We start from the raw sequence: 9,476 nt of genomic DNA, 5'->3' as shown, positions 1-9,476 counted from the left end.
TGGAGCAGACACGGTATATAGACTAAGGAACAGCAGCTCAGTTATTAAAAATTGCGCCCTGCTGATATAAATTAGAAGAACAAGCAGTACCACATTTTGTATTTACGTTTTGCTGTTTGGGGCACTAGAGTAATGTAAAAGGCAGGTCCAGAATGGGACCCTGGGCTGCCTGCTGACACACACTCACCCAATCTGATACTCCAGCTGCCGACCAGATTCTGCAGCATGTGGCCAGCGGCCATATTCAGCCGTCAGCAATACACGCCTTCAGTGGAACTAGACTGGATTCATAAGAACTTTATTTTTAATTTTACAATCTTGTGCGTTCATATGAATTTCTGATAATGGGCAGGGCTGCCAAAGAAACAAATAAATACTTCTAATATTTTCAATTATTCGTTTGCCACCAGTAGCAAGCCATCTCTCCCTTTCACACATTTTCTTGGATGGTTGCCAGTTAATTAGAAGATGTTACTTTTGTTGGGGTCAGACAGGCTTAAGCAAGCTGTGATTGGCATTTTGGCAATTTTTCCAGAATATGTGGTTATTGTTCAAATGCTAAGAATCCCCAGATAATGTTCCCAGAAAACTATTAAGGCCTGGGTACAAGAGGTTATATACTGCAAATAAAAAGTAATAGTTAACTATTGCAATGCTATACTATACTGAACAAAAAACCTACCTTAGAACACTCTAAAACTAACATTTTAATTAAATCTTTAAAAAGCTCAACTAAAACAGCAACTTGCAAAGATGAGGAAAAGAAAAGCCTCAGGGGTTCCACTCACTAAAGCAAATCTCCCTTACGTTAAAACGTTAATGTAAAAGTAAAAAGTGGTTCTGTGGACCTCAAGCTACTGAATGTGAGTATGTGTCACTGCCATGCTGTCCCTAAAATTATCAGTTGCTTGAATAGAAAACTAATGTTGCCTCACTCGGTTGCCCAAAAATTTGTACCGTCCCTCCCTTCTCTCACTCCCCCTACATCTTGTCAGTGTGTTCTCTGCAGCATCACAGAGAGATCAGAGATCATCTAATTTTGTTACTGAAAAAAATAGCTCTCCAAATTCTGTCCAAAGCGAAGGGGCAAAAAACTAAATGAATTGTCCAAAAACAAAAATGGAAACAAAAGTTCTCTGAAATGATTTAAGACCTCATGCACAAGCCCAGTGGGAACTATTTATGCTTACACTGAGAAATTAAAGTATAATGCACAGCAATGTAGGTTTTCAAGATGTAAACATTCAAGGTTTTGAAGTAATTTAAACCCTTAATGACTGGTGAGGTAGACAATACAGCACCAAAAACTGGACCTGGTTTAAAGACATATGTTCATGTTATGGGGTATTGGTACCAGCAGAGTTAAATTCATGCCAGTCAAATGACAGCTGGCCTTCCCTCTGAAAACTGGGGCCAAAACATATGGCCCCAGGTTGTCAGGTTGAATATGACTGTGCTTTAATTGAGTGCTATTAGATTCTCCAGGGATTTAATGGCTGAACAGAAGTTCGGGTATTTCCTTCTGGTGACATCACCTGGGAATCCTCTTGATGTAGCAGAGGCGCTGCAGAATCTTGTTACGCATTTGCAAGGGGGGCAACATGGAAATTTAAAGGGCTATCAGCCATCATATTAAAGTAGACTGGAAACATACATATATCCAGTATTCAGTAAGATTCAGCAGAGCATAGTCATCAAAACAAAATGATAAATACATTTATTTATAGTTTCTTACATAACACTCAAATGTTTTGAAACAAAGCATGTACAAAGTCACTTAAAGAGCATGGGTTATACAGACTGTGAGGTTAAACCTTAGTTTAAAGTTATTTCTTTTCAGGAAGAGACAGGAATCTAGCAACCATAGTTGAAATTAAATCTTAACGTGTGTAGCCCTTTAACCAACAAAAGGCAAAGGAAAAGTATAAGGTAATATTTATCAAAACATTTCATAATATGAGGTCGCTAACAAATACATGCAGATTGCCTTCGAAAATAATTTTATCCACTAAAAAAAAAAAAAAAAAAAAAGCATTTTATCATAAAGTAGGCATCTTCTAAAGCTTATGTAATAAAGGCCCACCAGCAAAAAAAGAAAAAAAAAAGGTATCCCATTAAATGATTGAATGTACATAGTCCCATAGGATCCTATAGAATTTAGTGCCAAAATGCGTTCATATGCAAACATGCTTCCATGAGGGCTCAGGCAGTAAACTGATATTATGGCTTTAGGATAGAATTGTAAAGGCATGTTTGCACACCACATACAAGGAGTACAGCCTGGTACATACATCTTCAGTGCTAAATAAGATCATGTTTGGTCTTGTGCTACAGGTCTCCATCTTGAAAGTTAATCCAAGGGTTCTTGGTCATAAATTTCACATAATTACTCCATCAGTGGTCATAAACTGCCGGGACATAATCATTTCCTGACACAAGGGTGGAATCAATTAGTTGGGGTTAACAATCATTTCGTGAAATAAAAGGTCTGTGAAGCTTACAGATGTATTTTAAGTTACATTTCACGATGCAAGACAACACCATGGCTCTCAATACGATTCTCCAAACAAACGAATATCCCTAGCACTCATTAATACGCTAGTGGACCATTACTTTACTCTTGGATTATCAATCCATGCACGGTGGTTTGACCAAGTAGAGCAAGCCAGTTTGTATCATCAGAAGCCCTTTTGAGACATGTACGTACAATGTATGCCACATTTCAGCTTTGCTTTCATTTAACCATAGATATTACGAGGGTCAGAGGTTTCAATGTAATGTAGGGAAGCTTCACGTTACCGGGAGCATGGTTGAGGCGAATACGCTGAGGGACTTTAAACGTGCATGGAATAGGCATTAGCTCTTGAAATGAAGACAAGCCTGATTAAGGTCTTTTTATTACGAAAAATAGGCAACCAAATGGTCCTCATCTCCTGTCAAATTCTATGATTCGATTATCTAGACACTGTATATATAAAATATGCATATGCAGTTCTCACATTACAATTAAAGCCTTTATTTGCTATGTGGTGGAAATGTACTGCAATGCCTTAAATCAACAATTCATGTTATCTTCAAACCCTGTGAAAGATAGTAATGAAGTATAATTCTGTGACAATGGAAAGACTTTGGACCATTTCCATGTAAATGACTGGACATGAAACTCAGAAATCAAATCGCTATCTGTGACCAAGTTATGCTACATAATTGAATTAGCAAAAAAAAAAAATTATATATATATATATATATATATATATACACACACATACACACTGTAGTTTGGGGTAGCCGTATTAGTCCAGTGTATAAGAATGCAAAAAAACAGAATGTTGCAGAATCTTGTAATACCTTTTTTATTGGACTAACAGTATTTAAAATAATAGACGAGCTTTCGGGAGTCCTCCCTTTATCAAGTCAAAAGCATTTCCGACCAAGCAAGTGAAAAACACAGTTTAAAACTGACCAGTACATGTTCTGATACAGGGTTAAAACAGGGGTTAAAACAACACGGCAGAGAATTTGCAGACAAAAAACTAAGAGGGTCGTAAATAGTAAATAGTGGCATATACTGCACAGATAAGGCTAGAGGGGGAGCAGGGGTGAGCGTGTAGGAGAGAGAGAAGAAGAGAAGAAAAAAAAAAAAAGCACAGGTTATAGGAAGTTTTGATAGTGTGCTAAGAAGCTCAAATCCACATTAAGTCCTCTGTTTTTACAATCATAAAAGTGTATCATTTTGGCTTCAAATGTCTTTCTTTCTTGGGTGTTTTTGAAATTACCTCTCAGTGTTTTGATTTTAAGGTCATGTATGCTCACCCCTGCTCCCCCTCTAGCCTTATCTGTGCAGTATATGCCACTATTTACGACCCTCTTAGTTTTTTGTCTGCAAATTCTCTGCCGTGTTGTTTTAACCCCTGTATCAGAACATGTACTGGTCAGTTTTAAACTGTGTTTTTCACTTGCTTGGTCAGAAATGCTTTTGACTTGATAAAGGGAGGACTCCCGAAAGCTCGTCTATTATTTTAAATACTGTTAGTCCAATAAAAAAGGTATTACAAGATTCTGCAACATTGTTTTTTTGCATTCTTACACATACACACATTATATATACACAAGCAAAACTGAAAATTTCTGCAGAAAATGGATATGGGCGTCCAGCAAAGTTTTTTGTCATTCAAATATATTTGCATGGTAGTAAATGCAAGGTTCACCTTTATTTACAGCATGATTTATTGAGGGTGGCAAAAAAAAATAGGCCCTCCATCGACACAAAAACACACCAAAAAAATAAAAAAACGAAACAAAACACACACCAGAATATTTACATAGAAACAGACAGCAGATTCATCCCATCTAGTCTTCCCAGTTTTATCCTTATACCATGTATGTTTACATTTCTTCACCGCATTAGATGTATCTAGTAAAATGCTGCATTCAAGGCAAAAAAAAAAAAAAAAAAAAGTACAACACTCACTAAAGATGATCAGATAGTCTATGAACAAAACAAAAAAAAAAAAGGGATGCTCAAAAAGCCAGATCTGTTAGGAAGAGATTAATAAAAGTATTTGGGCAAAGTGATCAGCGAATGAGTGTTTCATAGACTTTTCATAAGTTCATGTATATGTTATGTATATTTAGTTGCAATGCCCCTTGTCTACTTCTTACCTCCCGAGATACCTGAAATATAAAGCTTTCTGGGTTTTATACTCAAGAACAAAAATCTGTACAATTTTAAATAGATAATGCCAATTGAGGATGGTGATTTCTAGCATAATGATTATCTAATGTATCATCCAATAAATTTGCAGCTTTCATATGTAGTAACTTCCATCTTGAAAAAATACTTTTTTTGTTAAGCCAAACTTTGTGTTGAAATTCTGACCCACTTTACTAATATTGAGGTAGCTATGAAGATGAGGTGTTCAACACTGAATCTTGAAATCCTTAAAATCATGATCTTTTAAGAGACTCCGTAACACTATATAGACCAGATGTTTAGCATGCGTTAATGGACCTTCTGACACAACTGTTATCCTAGCCATCCACGGATACTGATAATAGAAATCAGGACTGGTATAAGGTTTCTCAATATATAAATTTATTTATAGGATGTATTAAAATATTAATATCACTGTTGGGGCACAATTGCCTTTTGGTAAATAATGATTCCCATGAAAGATTTTTTTGTAACGTAGAAATTTCTCATACTGAAAAGGACCATTGATTTTTTTCTTCTTTTCAGGAAAGGGAGCAGTAATTTGGCAGTAGACCAAGGAAATATAACACTGTACTGTCATATTTAAACAACTTCTGAGTTAACCCCACAGTCTTAACAAGAAAATATATTTAAAAAAAATTAAACTACCTGTATGTAGGAACATATACATTATACCATACCATACCTTGTCCCCCCCCCCCCCCCAAAAAAAATCACAGTTTTCTAAACATTTCCTAACAGCGGGATTGCGGAAGTCTGCACTGACTGAAATTTGCTCTAAACCTAGACAAACGTGGTCATTTTCGGTTGCGCCAAACACGTCAAATGAGTAGGAATTCAAAAGAGGCTCCCAACTCCCGTACACAGATAATGATGTTAGCGTTCATGGGAAATGTTACACAAGTATGGACAGATAAACTCATGCGGGCAATTCTATAGGAAAGCAGTAGGGATAACCTTCGATTTGTTGGTGTTTTTTCCTAGCACATACCCGACGAAGACACAAGACATTCGGGAAAGGCCAGTGTACAGAAACATGACTGGAAGCAGATGCTAACTCAATGTAAACATGAACATTTCAAGCCCTTTAGAAAGGTTTCATATAGTAACAAAAGGTGCATTTATTCATTGTTACCTGGGGGGGTTAGACAGAATGTAAACAGAAAATACAGCTTACGACGCCAAGTGAGCACCTCCTCTACAGCAATTAAACAGGATTTACAGATTTGCGTTAAGAAAAAACCTTTTGAAACCACTAAAGTGCACTGAATAGTTTAAACAGTTTTGCATACGAGATGCCCTTAATAGCGGTAATGTATACAGGATAAAGTTACTATATAAACCCTACATATTGCTAAAGAGTTACAATACAAATAAAAATAGAAGAAAAAAAAACACGTTCTTAGCTCCATGAACGACAGTGTGCGAAGGCAAGTGTATAATACATTTCTATTCTTCCATAAGTTAAAGCACCAGTCACAGCCAGTCACTAACTGGTATTGCACATCTCTTTGCCCTACACAATGCTACACACAAAGTTATATATGTATAGGTTTATCCTTAAACACCACAAAAATGTTTGCAGAAGTGTTCATTAAGGCTCTGCATGCGAGATGTCTCAGGTACATTACATGGAATAACTTGCAGGACATGAAAATTCAGACTTGAAAACTTCAAACTAATGGCTCACATTCTATTTGGTCTATTTAGAAATATACTTCAACGACCAGCTACAATGTGTTGGGTAAGCAATCAGCCACCCCAAGAGCATGTGCAACTTTGTTTACATCATTAAATGTATTTAAAAAGCTGGAAATTGTGATAAATAAAAACAAAAAACACTAAATATGTGATAATCTAGGAACTATTATAATAGCAAAAAAAAAAAAAAAAAATTTAAAAACTTCACCCACCACCAGTCCACACACTATTGCACTTCTTGTTCAACAATAGCCTAAATAGTATTTAAGCCTAACCTTTTGGTAATGAAAATAAAAAAGTTGAAAATTGTGCTGTATCCGGGCGTTCCCCACATTTGCATTTGAAGTTATTTCCAAACACAAACAAACTTAAGGGGTAACATGACATCTTTAACCAATATTAACCTTTTTTATTTATGTATTAAACTTGAGATTACCTCTTATTTTCATTTGTGTTGCATGGAAGCTGCCTTTTTGCTGCCACATCACATTTTATTACAGTAGTTTGGCCCTAATCAGGTTTGTTATGGGCCAATACAACGCCCATGACTACAGGAAGCAGATTTTAACTTCCTGCTCGGGCCGGTAGAAGGGATTCCAATATAATCATCACAGAGTAATCATAGGAAAGGAGAAAACGTGCATGAAATACGTCAGTGAAACCTTTGTTACAAACAGGTGTGGCTTCTAGGCTGGAAAATTTATCTGCATAACATAACATTAAAACGCCAAAAGTGGTGGATGATTTGACGCTGGATTCAATTACGGCTTCATATCTGTGCAAATATCCCAGAACGGGGTAGGGGTGGCAACTAACGCAGTCACTTACTGACAAGGCCACAGACTCAAAGATTCTGAAGATCACCATGACTTTTCTTAGTATATCACTTTGGTCTCATTTTAACAGATTAGAACCGATGCTTAAAGAGGAAGTCCCGGGGAATAAAAATATAAAGTGTGATAAAATGTAGTGTACAGATCATGAGTATTTGTTATTTTTACTTGCTTGCTCTGTAAGCATCAATAGCAAGAAAAAGAAATGTATGAAGTTGTTAAAATGCACTAATCACTTAATATACACAGATTAAATATATAAAAGAGAAATTCAAGCTGCCATGTACGTTGTTGGACTTGATTGATCTGCTTTTTTATTGCTACAAGGTGGTCTTCATTTTGGAGAAATCAGGCAAAAATGTTATTAGAGGACTAAAAACTGACAAATTCAAAACCAAAAGGGGAGTTCATGTGCAACATATTGTTTTCATAAAAAAAAGACAAGAATTTAATTCACGGTCACCCGCTAAAAAATGGACAGATGAGAAACAAATGGTAGACCCCTGCCATCCTTGAATGGACCAATAAAATGGAGAGTACTCAAGTCCCACAATATGTAACAAACAACGTTCTCTGAATGCGAATGTACTACTGTATCTCAATTCTCTTTATTAATCCTGACTAGGGTATTTAGATCTCTGTATTCTATACTGGAAACTCAGTAAGTCAAAGATCTACCAATTTACCAAGTAGGAGTTAAAAAAATAAAAGCAAACTGTACTTTATGAAAGTACTATTGTTGAAAGTGGAACAGGCAGTTTTTCAAGTGGTATTGAGGAGAAAAAAAATGGACTTCTCCTTAAAGCATAAAGTAAATAAAATATTAGACGCTTCATGGGAAAACATGCACCTTATCTACACACTACTGAACATCTGTGCCTTTACCATATTAAAAATAAAACGCATTTTCACTTATGAATGCATTAGTGTGCAAAGCATATCAATATATATATTTATATATAATAACATATATATATATAGAGATATCTATATAGATATGTCACAATCACACAAATGTTGCAAAGGTAAAACAGACCAATATGGCAAAATAACAGGTATGCAGATAATAAAACAACTTCCCACATGATCCATGCACTTTAAAGTGATACCCTATAAATCAACCTTTTAAAACAAATGAAGATTAAAAGGGTATGGCTGAAATTACATCTACCAAAGGTCAGATTAGTATTCTCAGGGGGAAAAAAATATATAACAAAACATAAAAAATAAATTGCACTATATAAACTAAAATGCATGAAGAAAGACACCTGTCAGTGCAACAAGCAGATAAGTTAAACATTTGATGTCATCTGGTCTCTGTGTACTATGGTAAAGGGTACTGCTGCTCACAAAAAAACTTCACATAAGGACAGTATGAGCATTAAGTTCCAAGGTATGTAATGTGGCAGGCAGTAATAAAAAGACCTATAAGCGTAGTAAATACCTAGTGAGCCGCTGTAAAACCGAGGTGTAAGTGGCAGGGGAAGCTTGTAAATATGGTAGCATAGTGGTTACAATGCAAGTAATAGAGTTTGTTTGACACCAGAGGTATAATGGTACAATTTGCTGCAGCCACCGGAGAAACATCTACCGCTCTTCTGTGGGCAGCTCACACGGGACTGGCTGGGATTAAGCTTGTCTGGTTGACACCGGTTCACTAGGTAAACTTGAGATTTGATTTGTTTATGGTCATATCCCTAAAGTTTGACCGTAAAACATTAGATGAAAGCTTCCAACTTTGTTCTTCTGAGAAGGCGCAACCATTTTAAAACAATAAACAAAGGTGTAGGAAAATGAAGAGGCTGACTTCTAACAATGCTAATCTTAAATCACTTCAATAACCTGTCACAGTTCTAAAAGTTGCATTGAAGTCATACAATACTGTGAGGCATTTGTGAAGGGTATTGCCCTCCAATCCAGTTTATACTATCACTCTTACTGCATCACGGCCCACGATGAGTATCCCCAAAATGTAACTGGGAATCACAAAAACAAAATAAGTCTGTGCCAAACGTCCATTTGTAGCAAAAAGACTGAAACCATTTACATTATCTATTGTACACAAGCAATGAGTGTTAGCCTTCTGTTCGGGCTTAAGGCATTATCTTTTGAAACCACACCGTAGCTCTTGAAAAGTGTTTCTTTAGTGTTGTTGCAGACCCTGTTAGCATTAATGTGTATACATGTTTTTCCTCTTAGCTTCTGTAGAAACATTAATGTTCTTCATG

The sequence above is a fragment of the Sceloporus occidentalis genome, unplaced genomic scaffold (assembly GCF_023333645.1).
Source record: "Sceloporus occidentalis isolate IW3139 unplaced genomic scaffold, rSceOcc1.0.p SCAF_25, whole genome shotgun sequence".
Taxonomy (NCBI): domain Eukaryota; kingdom Metazoa; phylum Chordata; class Lepidosauria; order Squamata; family Phrynosomatidae; genus Sceloporus; species Sceloporus occidentalis.
Note: the sequence above shows the minus strand (reverse complement) of the source record.